This window comes from Poeciliopsis prolifica, unplaced genomic scaffold, assembly GCF_027474105.1.
Source record: "Poeciliopsis prolifica strain line A6 unplaced genomic scaffold, Auburn_PproV2 SCAFFOLD063, whole genome shotgun sequence".
Taxonomy (NCBI): Eukaryota; Metazoa; Chordata; class Actinopteri; order Cyprinodontiformes; family Poeciliidae; genus Poeciliopsis; species Poeciliopsis prolifica.
In genome coordinates, this window is record NW_026562438.1 from 462,540 (window position 1) to 485,685 (window position 23,146).

Here is a 23,146-nt window from a genome sequence, read left to right on the forward strand (position 1 = left end):
GACAGTGTTAGCAGTAAGCAAAGAAGTTTTGCTTTAAATGAGATGAACTTAATGAAGTATAGAGCAGTTAAAGTCCTGCAAATCTAAATGAATCAAATGAAACGGAAACGCACCAAAAATCTAGAACAAACTTTCAGAAAACTGCAAATCAGCCGGAACATTGAGTTCCTTTAAATTCAAACTAATCTGTTCAGAGTTGCTTTTGAAACATAATAAATTAAGCATTAATCAACATTTTGATGCTCTTGGTGAAATTTAATGTTTTAATTGTTGATGAATTTGTATTTTGTGTCTTTGAAATAAGTTATAAAAATTACATTTATTAGATTGTAAATGAAGACAGCGTTTAAGAAAATGAAGCAGGAAAAGAGAAACTTTAGACAAAATGTTGACAGGAGGCAGAGACAGCAGAAACCAGATCTGGAATCAGAACTATTTACATGGATCTGGAGCAATGCTCGGCTGGAGCGAAAAACATCAGCGGTTAATTCAAATGTTTTACTTATTTATTTAGCCGACGCATTTAGCATCACCATTTTATACCAAATCTTTGTATTCTGGTTTAGATCCTCTGTGTCGTCCTGGATGATCTGATGGAGCAGGTTCTGGTTCTGCTGGAGGTTTTTCCTCTCCACTGTCACCACATGCATGCAGGGTGTGAGGCGTTACTGTAAAGTCAACATCAACGCGCCGTTCTCAGCAGGAGGAGTGAGAGCTGCAGGCCGACGACGCCACGCTCTGCTGGATACAAACGTTTTTCATTTTAATGAAGTGATAACTGGAATCATTTACTGTGTGACTGGATTAAAGAGACGACGCTGGCTGTAAGTTGGTGCTACATGAATAAACTGAACTGAATTGATGTCTGAACGTCAGATCTCTCATTTCCTGTTTTCTATTTTAACAGTTTAAAGGCGTGTTGGTGGTTAAACTTTCACAGGTTAGTTCAGTTTGATGTTTCAAATGAGTTCATTTCTCTATTTGGAGCAAACTTAGCTCAGCTCTCTGCTGCAGGTCTCCACGTCTGCAGCGGTTCTGTTTGTGTTCAGACAGACTGACTGAGCGCTGGAAGGTTCAAGCGGCCCCAGAAAGTAGCCGAGTTTCAGGATCTGACTATAAATACGTGTGGGTGGGAGTTAAGGCACCTCTGTTTAGCTTAGTAATTAGCAGAGAAACTTTCCTCTTGAGGAGCGCAGCAGATGGCAGGAAGAGACACTTTTAAAGCCGCTTCACTTCCCACCAATCCTCACAATCTGAATCCTTTAACTGATTAGTTCAGTTGTGAAACTTCTGAGTCTATATTTAATCACGGACTGAGCTGTTTTTAATCACTCGGATAAGAGCATTAATATTAATAAGAATGTTTATGTAAAGTGGGAGAGGAGAGCTTCTCTCAGTCAATCAGCTGCGGCTGATTCCACTGATTTTCCCGTCTCCTCTTTTCTAAGATAAGCAGCGGGAAGCGCGGCTGCAGCCGGCCCGGCCCGGCTCGGCTCGGCTCGGCCCGGCTCGGCCCGGCCCGGCTCGGCCCGGCTCGGCTCGGCCCGGCTCGGCCCGGCCCGGCCCGGCCCGGCTCGGCTCGGCTCGGCTCGGCTCGGCTCGGCTCGGCTCGGCTCGGCTCGGCCCGGCTCGGCTCGGCTCGGCTCGGCTCGGCCAGGCCAGGCCCAGCTCGGCTCGGCCCGGCGCGCAGTTCGGTTCCTCGGCAGCGTCGTGTTCAGCGAGGAGCGTGCAGATCGACTCGGAGAGCTTTCTAAACACTCTGATTCCCCGAGGTTGTTTGTGTTCTGCGGGCCGGCTGCACGCTGAGAACCTGCTTGTTAGTTTTCTGCTGTTTCAGAGTCTTAACTTCACTCTGATGAGCAGTACTTCATCGCCCGCGCTAATTATCTTCAAATTATTTCATCAATCCATCACCACCATAGCAGATTACAGGTTTTAATAGCAGCTTGTTTAATCAGCATTCCAAATGACTCACTGATTTATAACATGTAGAAATGAGAATTTAATCAAGAAGTGCAGCTTCTGGTCCTGTAGAGGTTATTAAAACATCCAAACCAAGACAAACAGCCATTAGCCCTCTACATGTTTAGTCAAGACAATTTTCCTGCATAAAAAACACATTAACTGCAGACTATTTACATGGATCCGGAGCAACGCTCGGCTGCAGAGCTGCAGTTTCAAAAAAAGGGTCATTACAGTCGAATGTTTGCAGGGAAAACATCATGACTCACATTAGTCAGAAGAAGCATTTTACTGGGTGGCAAACTCAATAAGCAGCGAGCGCGTTTCTCCTTAACAGGCTTTAAAACGCCTCAGTCGTCACCTCAGAAACAATCGCTCAAACACAGCATCGCACAACGGGACGCAGAGAGAAAACGGTGCAAGGTCAAAGGTGAAGGTCACGCGTGGCACATGACCCCCACCGGGCCCTGCTGATCCGACAAACGCCTCCAACCGGACAGAAAACCGGACAGACACAGGATCTGGGACGATCAGGACGGGAATGTTCAACTCGGGTCCAGATGAGTATCATCAGAACCTGAAGGACTCCAGCTGAGCTGAAGTCAATGAAATCATATCACACCAGACCAACAAAGTCTGTTCAAAACTTTGAGCTGCAGAACCGCAGAGAAGACGGCCCAGTGCTTCTATCCAGCATTTTACGGAAAGTTAAGTGGAAGGAAAAAGTGTGGCAACATCAGTGACTGCATGGGGACATTGAGACGACATCCAAGTGATGACAGTTTGACGACTGGAGAATCCGGCGCTTCGGACTGCAGCTGCAGTGAGAGCTGCACTCCTCTCCTCGCTGTCCATCTATTTATCCTCCTGCAAATTTATTTTTCAGTATTTTGTTTGTAGCACATTGAAGCTAATGAAGCTCTGCAGCGCCCCTGTAGGAGTGAGCTGAATGGAGGAACTGAACCTGAACTTAAGGCTGCTGATAATTGTTCCAGCATTGATTTGACCAAAATCAATTATTTATTAATGTTTTCGAATCAAATGTTGGATTTTTTTTCTTTTTTCCAGGATGTTAAAATATGGATTTATCTGAAGCATTTTCACCGGAGGAGTGAATAAACGTGGCCGGAGGTAACGGCGCCAGAGCCTGCAGCGTCTCTGCCGCTCCGTCCTCACGCGGCTCTCCAGGGTCGTCATCGCTTCCACTTCAAGCCCAACCGGGCCGCCGCAGCACCTGATGCCGTCTGTGTTTGTGCCGCCCGCCGCAGCCAATCAGGAGCCGCTCAGAGCAGCCGCCTCTTTCTCCTCCATCCAGGGTGGAACCTGCTCCAGCTTTCTATTGCCAGAAAGCCAGAAGTCTGATGGATCGCAGGTCCTGGAAAACCTTCAACCTCATCCCTGTTCAGCGCTGAGGTGAAAATCCAGTTGAAATAAACTCCTCTGGTTTATTGAAGAGCCCAGCAGGATCGTCTCAGAAGTGTCTGGTGGAGGTTAGCCTGCTGAAAATCACCCTCTTGTTCTACGCCGGGGGTCCCCAAGTGGGTCCCTGAGGGCCGGCACCCTGCATGCTCTTGTCTCTCCTTGTGGAAGGGACAAGCCTTTCAGAACGTTCTTCTCTAACGAGCCATCATTGGATCCAGGGGCGTTAAATCAGGGAGAGAACTAAACCATGCAGGATGCGGCCCTCAGGGATCGACCTTGGGACCGACCCAAGGTCAACCCCTGCTTCGTCCAGGAGGTCTGGACCCTCAGCTGTTCAGAGATGATCGTTTCCTGGAGAAGTGAACTCTGGGTAAAATCTGATCCATCGATTCAAACGTCAACAGCGGTTAACATTTGGCTGTGATGTTTGTAATGCACCAGTTCCACCATTAAAAAACCATTAGAGCTGTAACTCTAATGCTCACAGAGTTACGTCTGTTAGCAATAAAATGTTTTCAACATTCCTCGGTGGCTCATCTGGAGCCTCTGCTGAATTTGCTGAATGGGCAGATTATAATTAAAAACAGAACAAAAACATCATTGTTCACAAATCAAGGTCAATGGGAGAATCCCACATGGAGGGAGATGAGAATCAAGCAGAACTGCATAGAAGTTAAAGGCTGTGAGATTTTACCAAACATGAGCAGCAGCCATTGTATTTATATGAGCATGAAATCCACACTGATTTCAAACTTGGACGTGTAATTCTTGCTTTACTCTGCAGACCGAAACTTTCTGTGATTAAACTCACAATCCAATCGAATAACGAGACGGAGAAGAAAGGAATCCTGATTCAGGCCCGTCTGGAGGGGGACCAACCTCGCAACACCGAGCCGAGGGCTGGGGGGCTGGGGGCCTGGGGGGGCAGGAGAGAGGCTGGGGGGGCACTGGGGGGCCGAGGGGGGCCATGGGGGGCCTGGGGGGCAGGAGGGAGGCTGGGGGCTGGGGGCCATGGGGGGCCTGGGGGGGCACTGGGGGGCCATGGGGGGCCATGGGGGGCCTGGGGGGCAGGAGGGAGGCTGGGGGGCCGAGGGGGGCTGGGGGGGCAGGAGGGAGGCTGGGGGGCCATGGGGGGCCTGGGGGGGCACTGGGGGGCCATGGGGGCCATGGGGGGCCTGGGGGGCAGGAGGGAGGCTGGGGGGCCGAGGGGGGCTGGGGGGCCACAGCAATCTGTGCCACAGCTGCCAGCTAAATGAAGAGTCAGACGTGAAGGAAGCACCTTGTTCCTCCATCTCTCTGCGTCGCCACTGTCTCATCATCATCATCATCATCATCATCATCATCATCACTGTTAATAATTGATCAAAGTTTGCAGTCTCCGCTTTGATATATCCATGGCAACGGCCCTGTGTGGAGAGCTAGCGAAACAAAGCTCATGTGTGTGTGTGTCTCTGTGTGTGTGTGTGTGTGCGTGTGTGTGTGTGTGTGTGTGAGTGTGTGTGTGTGTGAGTGTGTGTGTCTGTGTGTGTGTGTGTGTGTGTGTGTGTGTGTGTGTGTGTGTGTGTGTGTGTGTGTGTGTGACTCTCTGTGTGTGTGTGTGTGTGTCTGTGTGTGTGTGTGTGTGAGTGTGTGTGTGTGTGTGTGTGTGTGTGTGTGTGTCTGTGTGTGTGTGTGTGTGTGTGTGTGTGTGAGTGTGTGTGTCTCTCTGTGTGTCTCTGTGTGTGTGTGTGTGTCTGTGTGTGTGTGTGTGTGTGTGTGTGTGTGTGTGTGTGTGTGTGTGTGTGTGTGTGTGTGTGTGTGTGTGTGTGTGTGTGAGTGTGTGTGTCTCTCTGTGTGTCTCTGTGTGTGTGTGTGTGTGTGTGTGTGTGTGTGAGTGTGTGTGTCTCTCTGTGTGTCTCTGTGTGTGTGTGTGTGTGTGTGTTGGGATCACAGAAGGCTGTAAATAGTCTGACGCTGTCACCAGAATAACCGTGGAAACGCGGCGCTCTGCTACCACAGGGTATCTGCATCCATTTAAGAGGACAGGCTGGGATTAAACGTGGAGCTTCATGAATATTGGATGATGTTGAACAAGCTCCACACTCTCGGCCTTTAATGGTCACAAAATACTCGCGTGGGTGTGTTTTCCTTCACTCCTGTTTGCTAAAACAAGCCAGACTCAATGCGTCTTTCACACAGACAGACAAGAAGGAGGAAGAAAAGTTTATAAGCCTTCAACGTGAAAGCAGGTAAACATGGACAACGCTTCAACAAACACGCACAGGTGGAGAGCTAATTAATCCGAGAGTTCATTAAACATCAGCTGCTTTCACCTGAACCAGCATCTCTCCTCTCTGCAGGTTCATTCCTGCAGCCGCAGGCGCAGCAGCAGCCATGTTCCCCAACCCTGGAGATCTCCACCACCTTTGTCTTTATTTTCATGGCAGTTCAGAGTGAAGCAGCACATTTAATCAGAGGACACACACACACACACTCACACACACACACACACACACACACTCACACACACACACACACACACACTCACACACACACACTCACACACACACACACACTCACACACACACACACACACACACACACACACTCAGACACACACACACACTCACACACACATACACACACACACACACATACACACACACACACCACCATATTTCATCTGTTTAGTGTTTGATTGGAAGGAACGAGGTGGATCAGGATGCCGCGTCCTCCCAGCATCTCCTGTATGAATTTGCACATATTGTCACAGAGCTGGAGCTTGTTTGTTAACGCCGTTCGCTTCGAGAGTGTTGCCATGCCAACCCTCCCGCTCTCCCCTTCACACACACACTAACACACACTGACACACACTGACACACACTAACACACACTGACACACACTAACACACACTGACACACACTAACACACACTGACACACACTGACACACACTAACACACACTAACACACACTGACACACACTGACACACACTAACACACACTAACACACACTGACACACACTAACACACACTAACACACACTGACACACACTCCTCTCCCTCCCTGCTCTGCTGTTTAACAGGATTCCAATGCAGAGCTGTGTGCACCAATCAGAAAAAAGCTCGTAGCGGATTTCTAACCAGCGCCGTTAACCGTTTGCTGCCTCGGCCTGCAGCTCTCCAGGCATCTGTCCCGCAGCATGATGGGTAACAAGCCTGGGCAGAGCGGGGCGGGGCGGGGCGGGGGGGGCATCAGCCTGCTTTTTAACGCATCTGCTCTCATTCTGCTGCTCACAAAACGCATCAAACCTCCAGGAAGAGCAGCACCGAGAGCCAAACCCAGAGAGAGTCAGCGCCTCCTGGGGTCGGATATTTCATTTATAATGGTGACATTTTTAAAACCAACATGATAAATGATTGATGAGCGACAAGCGGGAGGTGGGTTTGCTCATTTACAGCGATCCGGCCCAGCAGGGGGGCAGCAGCTTCACTGTCTGAACTGTGACCTTTAGGAGCCACCAGGGTTCCTGCAGCTTCACATCCAATTTTTTTCCACACGCAAATGGATTGTGATGCATTTCAGTGTCATTTTCACTAAATATTTGCACCACCTTTAATTTTTCACAGATTTCAACGTTAAGCTATTAACATGAATTTATTTTGAGACATTTTCCATGAAGCTGCATGAATGAGCAGCTGCAGTCTCTGCAGTTCGGCTACAGACTCCAGCTGACAACTACATGAACCACTTCATAATTCTCACTAACTCGGCTGCGAGGAGCCGGGTCCACTTCAGCCCACTTCCACCCAGAAACCACCAAGATGGCGCCTCAGGACAACCGTAAAAGTTAGTAAGTCAAATATTAATAGAGTGAATCTGTATTAGAGATGAAGATTAGTTGGGTAAAATCTATTAACATAACAGTCATAAGTTTTTGTAAATATGAATTTAAGACAGAAATACATTTTGAAGAGTTGAAAAATGTGTTGAGTTAAATAAACATTTTCATTCCAGACCTGTAGGTCAAAGGTCACTGATCATTTTATTTAAAAGACAAATGAAGGAGCTAAAAAACAAGCTAACATATCAAACTGGTTTATTTTAGTGTTTAAGTGATTAAAAACTTGAACCAACAGAGTAGAAGATTGTTTAAAACTATTATTGATCCATTATTGGCTCCCATCTGTCCAACAATTATAAAACCTTCTAAAAAGGAATCTGTCCTAATTGCTTCAATGAATATTTTTATTTTTGGAAAGTGGACTAAAGCTTCTTCCATACAGATCAGGTGAGTGAGGAGCCCTGCAGGGAGCAGGCTCTGGCACAAACACAACTCCTGCAAACTGGACCAAAACAGGAGGCATCGGGTCAGACGTGATGTCAGATCAGAAGATGACAGGAGCGGCTGCAGCTCCCTCTGACAACACACTCCACTTAAGAGCAGCGCCTCCTCTGCTCTCCTGCACAACCACTCACCATGCTGTCGTAGTGGATGAGCTCCAGCTCGTAGTCCGGCAGGATGTCGCTCCTGTTGTTCACCAGGTCCAGAGCCATCTGAGCGGACGGCATGCACGCCTGGCCGCCCGGCCAGCCGCCGCTCATGGGGAACAGAGCTCCGATGTACAGCTTCTTCTTCCCTGCAGACGGCCGAGGCCAGAGGAGAAGGAGGATGAGAGCGGAGCGGAGGAGCGCGGCATGTCCGCGGGACGCGCGGCTCACACGGAGAGGGCATGGGGACGCCAGCTGCATGGTTCAAGGTGAGCCGAACCGAACCGAACCGAACCGAGCCGCAGCGGGGGCGAGCCAGGCGCAGGTTAGGAGGCTTCAGAACCGACCAGAACCGGATCTGGAGGTTTGGAGAGTCAACACGTGTCCGGAGCAGGACGGAGTTTGGATGAATGACGCGCGTCTCACTGAACGACCTGATCAGCTTATGGATCTGGGGGGAACATGGTGATGTTGACCCGGTTCGTCCTGGTCGCCTCCAAACGACTCGAGCTGAAAACAAACCCAGGTTCTGGTTCTCATCTCTGGACGGTTCCGACTCCGCGCATCCTCAGACTCCGTAAAAAAAAGATCAGAAAAGAAAAAACGCGATCTGTGTTGGAAAAACAGAGCTGCGCGTTTTCAGTCCTCACGACTTTTTCCTTTTCTACGCAGGATGAAAAAATGCTGCGATGCGAAGCGAAGCGCGGTTCGATTCGGTTCGGTCGGTTCGGAGTCCGCGCAGAGGACGCGGGTCGGGTCAGAGGAGCGCGGAGCGACGGCCGCAGATGGAGGAAACAGATGGAGCGCGAAGCGGCGGAGAGACACACATTTCCCGGGTTTTTTTTAACGCCGCCGTTTTCCAGGAGATGAAGCGGGAAGCAGGGAGGCAGGAGGCGGCGGAGCTGCGACTGATCCACTGCAGCACCGGCTGGCAGTGAGAGAGGGGGAGTGAGGAGAGGAGGAGGAGGAGGCGGCGGAGGAGGAGGGGGGAGGCTCTCTCTCTGATGAATTACTCACTTCAGGTTGTTTAAAGGTGATAGATTATCACATCGTTTCCTGAGCTTTTAATGAAATGTCTGAAATGTTCGATCAAAACGCAGGAAGCTGTGATTCTGCTGCCTGGTCCAAATCGACGCGTCTCATTCAAACTGGTTTCATCCAACAGCTCAGAGTCAGTCATTGTTTGTTTTTATGCTTCACAACAAAAAACCTTTTTTACGTCACATGCAATTAGCCTATTTCATTTACTGACAGCAGCGCCATTAACTTCACTCTTTGAAAACAAGCAGGAGTCACGTGACTCTGTTCCCTGAAAGCTGCTGCTTTAGAGGTCAGAGGGCATTTAGGTTGAACTAAACTTTGTTTGGTTCTGTCTCAGCTGAAATCATAATTGATGTCAGATAAAAATGTGGCTCATTTCTCCTGAAGCTAATTCTGGAGCACGATGCTAACGCAGCTCGCTAACCTCTAATGCAGCTTGCTAACCTCTAACACAGCGTGCTAACCTCTAACACAGTTTGCTAACGCAGCTCGCTAACACAGCTCTCTAACGCAGCTCGCTAACACAGCTAGCTAAAACAGCTCGCTAACGCAGCTCGCTAACACAGCTTGCTAACACAACTTGCTAACGCAACCCGCTAACGCAGCTAGCTAACACAGCTCGCTAACACAGCTCGCTAACACAGCTTGCTAATGCAGCTCGCTAACACAGCTAGCTAAAACAGCTTGCTAACACAGCTCGCTAACACAGCTCGCTAACACAGCTCGCTAACGCAGCTCGCTAACACAGCTAGCTAACACAGCTTGCTAACACAGCTTGCTAACACAGCTAGCTAACACAGCTCGCTAACACAGCTCGCTAACACAGCTCGCTAACCGATGGCAAACAGGGTTAAATATAAAAACCATTCTGATCATTTCCACATCATGAACTGATTCCAACATTTTCAGCCCAGTATCATCATTTGCCTTCGTCATAAATGTCTCTACTAATTTTAATCTGTCAGACACCTGGACTTTGACTGGACCACTGCAGCATGTTGGTCTCATTTACAGCCGTTCTGTTGGGATGATTGTTGAGGCGAAGCTGTAGTGAAACACTAAACTTAGGTGATGTCTGGCTCCTGAGCCCGCATCACCACTCCTCCACCACCGTGCCTGGCAGACGGTATGTTGTGTTTGGTTTTCTCCCAACATGGCGCTGAAACATCTCCACTCGTTGATGTTCCAGATGTTTGCTAGCTTCACTCGAGCTGCCATGTTGGTTTGAACAGATTTTATGACATTTAACCTTTAACCTGCTAGCTGAGTCTGCTGGAGTTCTGAGGTTTTCAGTCATTTTTCTGTCCTCTGTGGGAATTTAGTGCAAGTTCACGACTGGTGAATATTTTCTGGACTTTTAAAAACGTTTTTCAACTGTTTTTGCTCAGACAGAAAATCCTCATTTAGGACATCGACCACATAAAGAAGTTTGATTTACTGCACACAGAAATAACATTTAGTTATAGTTAAAAATCTTTTATGTGACAGCGAGGTGACCTGAGAGGTGACCCCGCCTCTCGCCCAGAACGTTAGTGGAGAAGCAGCAGAACCTCCTGACCCACTAGGGACCAGTGGGTCCAGTGGGGATGGATGGATAAAAATGTTTGATGCTCTTATTGAACAGTGGAAAAAATATAAAAACTTCAAATCCCAACAATGCACACATTTTTAATGAGCATTAATTGGATTTTACTGACAATGATGAGAAATTTGTCATGATGAATGATAAACGATGGATAAAAGCCCGGCCCGTTTCTCTGTGAGGTACTCAGCAGGAAGGAGGCTGATTGGACGATTCTCAGAGCTTTTGGCAGCAGATAAACGTCAGTGTGTGTGACACCGGCTGAGAGGAAGCGCTGCGGAGCGACCCGGGAAGACGGGAGGAGCGGAGCGGAGCGGCCGAGTGGAAATCTGGAGCCGTGGATCCACAACGCCCCGCAGCCAGAGACCAGCTTGCCTGTTTGGAGCTTTATGGCACCTCATTATTTTTTCAGCAGCACTATGAGCCAAAACACACCTCCAGGCTGCACTTGACCAAAACACAGAGTGATGGAGTGCAGCATGACAGGAGCTACAATGCAACAGCCTGCAACAAATTGTCCTTCATGAAGATTTTAATGCTGGTGGAGGAAAAGCAGGAAATTCAACTGTTTTCACTCTAAAGGTGGAAATCTGGAGATTTCACTGAAAATTACTGAATTATCTTTACAGATTTGGCTGTTAAAGCTGCTCACATGTAAACATCACCTAACTGTGAGTTAATGTTAGCGCCGGCGCTGCTTCTGGACCGTAAATCAATACGAAGCACCGAGCGCCTCTGATCCGATTCATGTTTCTGCCTCGCCTCCACGAAACTCACAACCCGACAAACCAAAACATAGAATAGAATAATAACGGTCCAATCATGGCTGGTTTATCTGCCCTCATCTCTGACTGCCAGGCGCGGCTCACATGTGGCCAGGATGGAACAGCAAGCTGTTGACGGTCGGCACACGCTCCGGATCCCTGACCCATAAACGGTTACAGAACCGGCCCTTTAAATCTGAACCGTCACAGCTGCTTTATTCCTGCTCTGCTCTAAAATTAGCAGCCAGTTTGTCTTCAGACGAGACGAGAGAGAAACTGCAAACAATTCAGGTTTTAATTTGGATCAGTGGAAACAGACTGCACCTTTAATAAAGTGATCCGGTTCAGACTGGGCTCCTGGTTCAGCCTGCTGCCTTCAGAGGTCAAGGGTCACCAAAAGAAACTATCTCCAAGTTTTCTGTAACAGACCGCTGTAGCATCTGCTACAGACTGCTGCAACATCCGCTACAGACCGCTGCAGCATCGCTACAGACCGCTGCAGCATCCACTACAGACCGCTGCAGCATCGCTACAGACCGCTGCAGCATCGCTACAGACCGCTGCAGCATCCACTACAGACCGCTGCAGCATCCGCTGTAGCATCCGCTACAGACCGCTGCAGCATCCGCTACAGACCGCTGCAGCATCCACTACAGACCGCTGCAGCATCCGCTGTAGCATCCGCTACAGACCGCTGCAGCATCCACTACAGACTGCTGCAGCATCCACTACAGACCGCTGCAGCATCCGCTGTAGCATCCGCTACAGACCGCTGCAGCATCCGCTACAGACCGCTGCAGCATCCACTACAGACTGCTGCAGCATCCACTACAGACCGCTGCAGCATCCGCTGCAGCATCCGCTACAGACCGCTGCAGCATCCGCTACAGACCGCTGCAGCATCCACTACAGACTGCTGCAGCATCCACTACAGACCGCTGCAGCATCCGCTACAGACCGCTGCAGCATCGCTACAGACTGCTGCAGCATCCACTACAGACTGCTGCAGCATCCGCTACAGACCGCTGCAGCATTCGCTACAGACCGCTGCAGCATCGCTACAGACCGCTGCAGCATCCACTACAGACTGCTGCAGCATCCGCTACAGACCGCTGCAGCATCGCTACAGACCGCTGCAGCATCCACTACAGACCGCTGCAGCGCTGCAGCATCCACTACAGACCGCTGCAGCATTCGCTACAGATCGCTGCAGCATCCACTACAGACTGCTGCAGCATCGCTACAGACCGCTGCAGCATCGCTACAGACCGCTGCAGCATCCACTACAGACCGCTGCAGCATCCGCTATAGACTGCTGCAGCATCCGCTACAGGCTGCTGCAGCATCCACTACAGACCGCTGCAGCATCCTGCGCTCTTCTCTCACTGAACGCTACAATGTCGTCTGCAAACATCATAATCCATTCAGTCATTTCTAACACTTAAATTTATAAATATGTTAGGATTTTCAGTTACCATCATATTTTTCAGTGCTAATATTTTCATTAAGTTTCATTTTTATTCATCCCCATTTTAGCCCAGAAAAAATCCTGTTTTCTGCAAAATGTTAATTTCGATATTTTTCTCAGATTTTTGAAGAAAATGCTTTAAATTATGTCTCTGTGACATCAGCGAAGCATTTCTGTGAAAATGGTTCAGGTGGGAATAAATCTGAGCCACAATAAGCAGCAAAAATACAAAAAATAAATATTTAAAAAAAGGTTGGAGAATCATGAGCATGAGTTTAAAGGACATCTGTCTGCTCAAATGAGAAACAAGAAGAAACAGAGATTTTTCTGACCCACATTAACATATAAATATGTTTTTGCAGCAGGAAGCTGAAGGCGTTTTGTGAAACTTCCTGGTTCAGAGGTTGATTAGCTGCTGGTTTCCAGCTGGATCCTCCAGCAGAACTTTCTGACCTTCTTGCCTCTTAATGAAGTTGAAATAAACTCCACACTAACAGATCCGGTGATGAAGACTGCTGCTCTGTCTGCAGCTCCTCTTTTACAGCTCTAATTACAGCGAAGCTCCTTTTGGAAAATTACTTATTGCAGCGATCGAGTCGACCATTATGACTCCAGTCGAAATTAAAAATTCTCCGTAGTTGAGTGGTGGAATGGGGTCGTTATGTAACCCTGGTTCATTACCCGGGTCTCATTATGTGGATGTGTAACAGAGAGCCAATCAGATCCAGCTGCTAACAAGGCCTCACAGGCCGGCCGGCGCCGCCGCCATCATCTCTGCCTCGCTCTTCCTCCTCATCAACCTCGCGCCACCCTGTGACCCTCCAACGAGCCATCAATTATTCAGCCCTGAACTTTACCAGCTGCCTGCAGAAGCTACAGCGCAGCGTTAGCGGCCCGCCTCATGCCGGCCCGCCTCATGCCGGCCCTCATGCCGGCCCTCATGCTGGCCCTCATAGCGGCCTTCATGGCGGCCCTCATGGCGGCCTTCATGGCGGCCTTCATGGCGGCCAGGGGCCCATCAGATGCAACAGCAGCTGCATCGAGCTGCATCGCTGCCTTAATGAGCTCCTTTGGCCCGACATGTGTTCCCGTCAGCCGGATTCCTCTGGAAGGAAACGATCCTAACGAGGTTCTGCTGTTGTTCTGACAGAGATCCAAATCAGAGAGAAAAACCTCTGACAAATCATGTTGTGTAAAAATCAATGTTGCTCTTCCCCAAGATGCTGATATTTATAGATGTGAGGTTTGTGCAGCGAGCTGCAGCAGAAACATCCCGTTATGCAGAGATGAGGCAGCAAACAGTGAATCTGCGTCTGCTCAGACTTTCAGGAGGAAAATTCAGACCTGAGTGGGAACATTTCAGGTCCTGACCCGGAAAGATCCAGTTCTGCAAATCATCTGACAGCAGCTGATAGTTTGTATTTCTCTGCTGCAGGTTTTCTTAAAATCACTTGGTTTTACATTTATGCTAATTTTACATCAGATATATTTAGATGGAACAAAATCAATTTTGTATTTAGTTCGGTTAATATAAGGACTAATAATTTAAACTTTCAAAAATCTTGTTTAAAATGTAAATAGTCATAAAAAGTAAAAGTTTGTGTTCCAGAGAACTGAAACTAAATTAGCATAAAACGTTTAAAGAATGCAAGGACAGAAACAAGTATCAGATTTTCTACTAGAGAAAATTTAAGTCAAAAAGAAAAAATATTTGGATTGGATGCTTTCAAACAAACAAAAGCGTTTATTTGGTTTCTCTAAAGCAGCTTCCCCTCCCCCACCCGTTCTTGTGCGGCACAGGTCAGTTGTGCTGCAGCATATTAGCATGCTACATTTGAAAGATTTTAGCAAATTTTCAGACAGTAAAGGTAAAACTGTAGTCATTTTAGTGCAGACTAAAAGCTAAACACCTTGTAGGTTTTTCTCCAGAGCCTAATGTAGAATTCTCCCTCCCCCACCTGTTGCTGTGAGGTGACAAAACATTTGTTTCAATATTAGCAAATTAGCACAAGAAAATAGAACGCTTTTAAATGCTACAGGTTTAACTTTTTTATGATATCATTACTGAATATAATAAAATATAAATTTCTCTGACAGAGTAGGATCCTCCTCCCCCACTAGTTGCTGCATCCAGTTTGGTTTGTATGATTTACCGTTTTAGTTCGGTTAATAAACTGACATCATTTAATTTCTAATCTAAATCTATGTACTCCAGAGAGTTGAGCAGATTAATAAATATTCTGTGGAAATTAACGGTTTGGAGAAAAAACAACATTTTGTTTTTCTGCTTTTTGGTAACTTTGGGCTCCGCCCCCCAACGCTGTCTCCACCCCCAGCGCAGACTTCGCCCCGCGCTGGCTCCGCCCCCCGCGCAAGCTCTGCCTCCCGCAGGCTCCGCCCCGCGCTGGCTCCGCCCCCAGCGCAGACTCCACCCCACCCAAGCTCCGCCCCCAGCGCAGACTCCACCCCACCCAAGCTCCGCCCCTAGCGCAGACTCCGCCCCGCGCTGGCTCCGCCCCCCGCGCAGACTCAGTTCTGCGCTGACTTGGTCTGAATTCCTCTGTTGATGAAGGATTTGCCAAGCAGAACTACATCATTTTCTTTTCACAGATTAGTTTCCTCCGATGACTTCACAGCTTTTATTTTACTTTATTTTCTCTGCTGCGTGTTCAGATCTGTTTTGCGATCTGAAACATCAAAGTATGACAAACAAATTTGATCTGCAGATGTTTTCACCTCATCCTGAACTCTGACTCCGTTTTTGCCTGCAGGAATGTTTCAGAGCTTTTCCTCACATAAAAAGGAAAAAGTTTGGCGTTATTTCAGCAAAGGACTGAAATAAGAAATACGTTTTTTGTTATTTTTCTACATGTGATTCTCAAACATTGAACTTAACAGAGACGGTAACAGATCATATCTGAGTTAAAGGTGTGAAAGAATATTTGAACTGATGTTGGAATTAAACCAGCGCCAGTTTAGCTCCTCATTCCTGGAAGGTTCTGGTGGTTCTGGAAGATTCTAGTGGTTCTGGAAGGTTCTAGTGGTTCTGGAAGGTTCTGGTGGTTCTGGAAGGTTCTAGTGGTTCTGGAAGATTCTGGTGGTTCTGGAAGGTTCTAGTGGTTCTGGAAGGTTCTGGTGGTTTGGAAGGTTCTGGTGGTTCTGGAAGGTTCTAGTGGTTCTGGAAGGTTCTAGTGGTTCTGGAAGGTTCTGGTGGTTCTGGAAGGTTCTGGTGGTTGCAGTCATCTTGCTGTCTGATCCGTCGGCCTGAATCTTTGGGTCTTCGGCTCAGTTTTCCGGTTTTCCCTCTGGGTTTTGTTGGAGCGGTTCTACTGACCCTGTTTGTCGGTTTAATTAAGTTCTGCTGCGTCTCGGCTCAGTTCTTCCATTTGTCCTTAATTTGCTTCGGGGAATTGGTTTTGGACCGGCTGTGGGGTTCCACTGAGAGAAGGATGCGAATGTTTTTAACTGGAGGTTCCTGAACACGCAGCGTCTCTACATTCCTGCTCTCCCTGCAACCCGCGGTAAAATCTGCATCAAGCTTTTCTTTTACGTCTTTGCTGCTTTTTCACTCTTTGTTTTCAAAAAACTGTTGAAGAAAAATTATCCGTTTGATAAACTCCTGAACTCTAAATTCAATTACTGAGGCAAAAGAAGCTTCTAAACTCAGAACGGCGATGCAGCGACATCTAGAACCAACCGACACATCTAGAACCAGCCAACACATCTAGAACCAGCCGAACCATCTAGAACCAGCCGAAACATCTAGAACCAACCGAAACATCTAGAACCAGCCAACACATCTAGAACCAACCGAAACATCTAGAACCAGCCGGAACATCTAGAACCAACCGAACCATCTAGGACCAGCCAACACATCTAGAACCAGCGTTCAACACCTGGACAGACGGTTCTGGGTTTTAAGGTTTATGAATCTGTTGCATATTTCATATTAGAGCATCCAGCCTTTAGAGGAAGAGCTGCACTAATTACTTAAACATTTATTTTTGTGTTAGGAGAAAATCTGTACTGAGGATTTTATTTGCTGACAGGACAGAACGGTTCTGAAGTCACCAAACGACGCAGCAGCAGGTCAGAGGTTCTCCGGTTGATACGGCTTTAGTCCAGTCATCAATCCCTCACCAAGCATGAGTTTCCTCATGTTGGCTTCTTCAAAATAAATGCGTAGGAACAAAGCGATATCTTTAACAGCCCCGCAAAAATCCAACTCCCTTAAAAAGCTTCGAACACAATTTATATTCTGTCAGCCAAAAATCATCTTAAAAACTTGACTTAACATGTGACATCATGAGTTAGCATCTTTGATCTGCAGTCAAGATGCACAGAGAACAGTTTGGTCAGCAGGACAGAGACCAGGAAGTACTTTTATTCTGACAAACAGCAAGTGCCTTTGTTGACATTAAAATAACATGTCAAGATATTTTATTCATTTAATGCTGTTCAGTTGGAGAGATTGACACTATGGAGCTAATACGGCGAAATACGGCAATAAAAAAAACACATTTTTTGACAAGTCCTTGGGTCATGTGATTAGTTACTACTGGCAGAAAAGACAAAGAAGACAACAGGAAGTGGCAGGATGATGATGTCACGGCTTGTTTTTTAATTATATTGCATGAACAAACTAATGCGACAAGTGATTTTATTTCTTATTTCATGGAAACAACACAATTGTAAACTTGCTGTTTTTTTGACATTAGCTGAATACTGAAAGCGTTTTGCTCCCAATGTGGATGGATGCGCAGCCACAGGTTCGATGCCCGGAGCGTTTCCTCTGAGCGCGGCGCTAAACCAACTGATGTTCGTTGTATTTATTATGGATTGATTCCTGAAAATAAATATTCATTTGCAAACTTCCCTCAGTGGGAAGTGAAAAAGAGGAAGGATTTAGTCTTTTATGCTCCATATTGAACAGTTAGTAGATTATTAACTGAAATCATCTTAAGCTTTTTCTTCTTGCATTAGCAGCAGATTTCTTGGACTTAAGCTGATTATATATTTTCTTTATTTGCTTTATTTTTATGTTTCCGTCCCTGCAAACCCGCAGTAGTTATCAAGTGAAACAGAGGAGCAAATATAGAGTCTTTCTGCCACCGATCCGGAGAGGCAGCGACAGGAGAGGGTATTAACCTTTCTCCCGCTGAGGAGCCAGTAGGTGGGTGGCGATGGCACACGGCGAGGAGATGGAACCACGCGAGAAGGAGGTCAGGTCCGAGCCGACGCTCAGAAATGTCTATTTGTGGAAGCAGAGCGCAGCGGCTTTGTTAATTATCTGTTTGTCGAGTCTGTCGAGTCAAGATTGCATTGTAGGTTCAGTGCTGCTCGTCTCGGCGCTCGCACTGAGGGGACGACATGGGCTACTGGGCAGGGCCGGCTCAAGGTCAAACAGGGACCTGAGGACAGTCTGACTCAAGGTCATCTGCGTCAGTGAAGGCGATTCGATCTAGAGTCACTGGGATCATTGAGGAGAAGCAAATTCAGCCAATCTGGTCATTATTTACCGACATGCTGGAGCTCAGACACTTAGAAAAGATTCAACTCATAGTGTCAGACTGTTACTATGGTAACAAGAAACTGTTTTTTAATATAAAAAATATTAAACATTAACATCTTAATTAAAATTTTAGATCTACAGACCTAAGGATTTTTAAAGTCTGAATTCACTGATACCTTGGGCCGGCTCTGCTTTAGTTACATCAACATGGAGGAATTATTAAAATGAATCAACATTTAGAATATTCCACTATTTTAAGATCCAAATGCTTTCAGGTTTAGCAAAAATTGTAAAAATGTTGATTTCAACAATGTTATACTTTTTCTGTCCGTATATGAAACCGTTGAAATGCCTGAGTTTGGCCACCTGGTGGCGACAAAATCCACGTCAACGACATGAGAGAGCTGATGTCAGAAAACAATCACTCGTTTTCTGCTGACATTGTCGGTAGAAATGGCAGTGACGTCACTGCCATTACCGAGTGACGTCACTGCTTCGCCAATATCTAAATGTTAAAGTTTGATTTAGAAATCATTTTGCTGATTTAAAAAAACAAAAACAAAAAACAAAACAGCCATTTATGCAAATATTCAGTTTTCCTGCTCCACAATTTAACTGTAACTCTTAGACACCGAGTGGAAGAATCTTTGGTTACAAACTCCAAAAACATTTTTTTTATATATTAAAAGTTTCCAGACTTTATCAAAGCCAAAGACCTTTTTATCTCCCGCCTGAAACCTACGGAGGGCCCCTGCCGCCAGGGGGCGCCACAACAACAACAAAGAGCTGTGACTAATGGTTTTGTTTTCAGTCTGGAGCTGAGTCAGTATTGGGCCCTTTAACGTTTAATATCGTCATCAATGTCATCTGTTAGTGTGAAAAACCTCTGCAGCTCATTAATGTCGTCTGAATTTTATGTTGGAAAGATTTTGGTGCAAAACTGGAGGATCTGGATCCTCATGCTGCCTGCAGTACAACATGCTGTGGGTGAAAACCGGCTGGATGGATCTTGGACTGTTGACTGAAGGTGATGTTTGTAGTTTTACTTTGATTTTGGTGGAGAGAATCAGTCTGTTGGTCTTGTCCAAATAAAATCCTGAAACCGTTAAACTTCGACGGTGTTCATTTGGTGAAGTTTGGTTTGACTCAGTCCAGTGTGAAAGTGAACCACAGCTGCAGTCTTGGTTCCAAATAGAAGCGAGTCCAGCAGACCGTCAGGTGTGGAAACACCTTTAAGAGGCGTGAACGAAATACAGCACAATGTTATGTTTTCCTGACACACTTTCTGAGCCCTGCACAGAATGGCAGCAATTCTTGCATTGCTTTGGTGTGGAGTGTCTAAACTTAAACTCATTTCTGTCCATACACTCAGGAGAAACCCATGAATGTGTACGACTTCCTGACGATGAGTGATGATGTCACCAACGTTGGTCTGATTGTGAGGACGCTGCAGGTCGATGCAGCTGGGAGCAGAAATTCATTAAATGGGAATTATCTGCTTTTGATTGAAGGAAGTTTTTGTAATGAGAGAATCTAACAGGATGATGTTTGTTTCTTCATGTTTGCGTACAGAAGCTAGAACTTTCTGAGCTCCATTTGTGAATCATCTGTTCATTTTATTTTATTTTTTGCTTTAACATTCAGAGGAAAGGTTCTGATTTGTCAAACCGCGAACCGGACCACCAGAACCCAGGCTTCTGAGCTGTGAAATATCTGCTGCTTTGTTAATATCTGTGGCTGTAGTGCCGCTTCAATGATCAGCAACAAACTAATAAGAATACAATTTCCATTAAAACTTTGAAATTCCAATTAAGAGAGGACATGAGGGAATTGATTTAACCAAACTGAAAATATTCCCCCACTAATAAGCAAATTATTTTTCATCTTCTCCGTAATATCAGAAGGATTTGTGGAGTAGTTGGGCGGAACAATTATGTCCCTCATGTAATGGGCTGGTTGGGATTTAGGGGAAACGCAAAGTGCTTTCTCAAATGATTTCCGAACTTCAGAGCTTGGGCTATAATCTCGTTTCCTTCAGCTGAAAAGGCTTTAATTGGAAAAGCTGTCAGAAGAAGCTTCTGTCTCTTCTCGCTTCTAAAAGATTACTGCTGCCCTCTAGTGGCCACAACACAGACCGCAGCCTCATGACGCACACTGTTTTTTTGTTTGTTTAATAATTATCTGATTTAGGCAGATATGGGCTCCCAAAAAATGTAAAACAAGAGTGAAACAGTGCCAGGTTGAAAGGTCACTCCAGCACCGAGTACCTGGTCAGAAAATCTGATTCAATGTTTAGAAATGATGTCAGACTGACAAAAATGTAAAGTTATGTCCAAATTCTTTTAAAGACTAAAAGGAAAAAAAAGATACCATAATTATAAAATAACAGATTCAGGCAACACTTTCCCAAATTATTAAAAACAACCATGGAGCAAATAAACTACGTTGGCGCAGAATGAAAAACTTCTGAATGACGCAGCAGGTAAAAAAATAAATGAATTAAATTTACATTTAGAAAAACAAACATTTTGCACAAAGCAGCAGTCTGTCTGTGTCTCATGCAGTTTGTGTTTCTTCTTCATTCAGTGAAGTTATTCTCAAAGGATTCAGACGTTTTGCTCAAGAATAGATTAGAAATACTTTAGAAAAATATTACTCAAGAAAAACTAAACAGTACAATAAATTATTCCTAAATGTACATGTTTTCCAAAACATTAATGTAACAAGTTAATTAACTCTGAATTTAGATGAGATTGAAAGCAGCAGCTCTGTTAAAAGCAGGAACCTTTCTAGAGTTTCTGGAGGACCATTAAAACCGAGACACCGCGATAAGGAGGGGAGAAAAATGTAAATTACATAACAAAAGTCTAAAATATGTAATTTTGACAATAGTTTCTTAAACACCAATACTTAAACTGAGCAGAAATGTAATTATTTTAATTTATTAAATTGTAAAGTTTTTTATTTCAATTTTACTAGATTTTCTTTTGCAGGTCATGCCTCCCCCTGAAAGATCCCACCCTGGGCATATCACCATGTCAGAAACCCCCACTGCAGCCATTTTGCTATTTGATTGTCTTTAAACCTAATTTAGTTTGTTTTATGAGAGTTTGATCAGATTTGTCAGCTGAAATGTTGAGAAGATGATGAATTCAGTTAGTCGCTTCAATCAAACAGGAGATGAAACTTTAATAATAATAAATAATAATTATAAGTTTCAGAAACTGGGGGAAAATAAGATTCCAGTTAAAATCTTCTGAGAAGGGAAGAAAAAATCATTTCCCGGAAGAAATTTTTTTTTTTCTTCATTAATTTACTGATGTTCTAATAACAAAAACATATTCAATTGTGTAAAATAAGTATATTCTAATTTAATAATAAAGAAAATAAGTCACATAAAAAATTTTACGTTGCATCTGGAGAAAAAGAGCTGATTATAAAGTTAAAGAAAAACTTTTCAGGGAAATTGCTTTTTTTCATATTTTATGATCAATTACATATATTTAAATACATTAGAAAATAATGTTTCAAAATAATGAAAGAGTCCTACCTGTGTAGTTTCTGTCATCTTGGGTGAGCAAACAGAAAAAGGAAAAAGTAGAAATGAATGACTCAGCATTAAAACAGCATGGACTCATCCGCTCCACTAGGGGGCAGCAGAGCTGATTCACGTGGAGCGGATCCACCGGGAGGCCAATTATTATGTAACTGCTTCACAATGTGTTCCAGAAAAGTGTAAAAACAACTACCTTCAGTTACAGATGGAGGAAATTAAACGTCACAGTTTTGATCCTGAATCTGCATCTAAAATTAAACCTTAAAGCTTCATGAGAATCTAAACATTTGTGCCGGATGTTCAGTCCAGCTGTCCAGAACCCTCAAAACCACCGTTCCCATGGCACCCTGACTGGTGCCAACATTTCCTACATGCTCCGCTCGCTTTCTGCCTGGAAATCCTCATTTATTGGCTCTCATCAGAATGAGACGTTCCGGAAGTGAATCAATCAATCAATCAATCAATCAAATTTTATTTGTATAGCACATTTCAGCAGCAAGGCATTTCAAAGTGCTTTACATCATAAACACAAGAACACAAAGTCATGCAACATATAATGGACAATACATTGTTACATATTACATTTCAAAAACAGTTCTAAACAGGTGCGTTTTTAATTGATATTTAAAAGAAGTCAGGGTTTCTGCTGTTTTACAGGTTTCTGGAAGTTTGTTCCAAATATTTGGTGCATAGATGTTGAAAGCTGCTTCTCCTCTCTTGGTTCTGGTTCTGGGGATGCAGAGCAGAACCAGAACCAGAACAACTTCCGGTCTTTATGGATTCATTCACTCCCAGGCCTTCCTCCTCTTCCTCCTCTTCCTCTCTCTGCCTGCCAGAGGATCGCGCTCTGATTGGTCGGACTATTTGTCTCCTGTCAGAGCAGGTGTTGCATTTGAGGCCTGATGTTGCAGTTGATGAATCTGGATTCAATTCTAATGTCTAATATGGTCACTAATATTACAACAAGGATTTATGAAATAATATGAAAAAATAATAAAGATTAAGAGAAAATAATTGACTTTAAATGTTTACTGCCATCAAGTTCATCTTTTATGCAGTGAAAATAAAACATTAAATTGATACCAAAGTTTGCAGCGCTGGTATTTTTTTTAAATAGATTTTACAGTTCAATTCATTCAAATAGTTTTATTATTAAGTTATATCTAAAATTTTAATGTGTTAATATTTATTATTAATCTGAATTTTTTATTATAGTTTCATTCTTAACTTTCAGGATAAAAAAATAAGTTTTGCAGTTTTGTTCTATGAAACTTAAAGAATATGTTTTATATTACATATATTTGTATTATATATATTTTGGAATCATTTGTGGATTTTATTCTTATTTAATGTCACAAAAGATAAATTA

The 23,146-nt window shown here is 45.1% G+C and overlaps 1 pseudogene; it reads right to left on the minus strand.

The window, feature by feature from the left end:
• The window catches only part of LOC129379977 (gamma-aminobutyric acid type B receptor subunit 1-like), an 85,968-nt pseudogene that overhangs the window by 50,684 nt on the left and 12,138 nt on the right, over positions 1–23,146 (minus strand).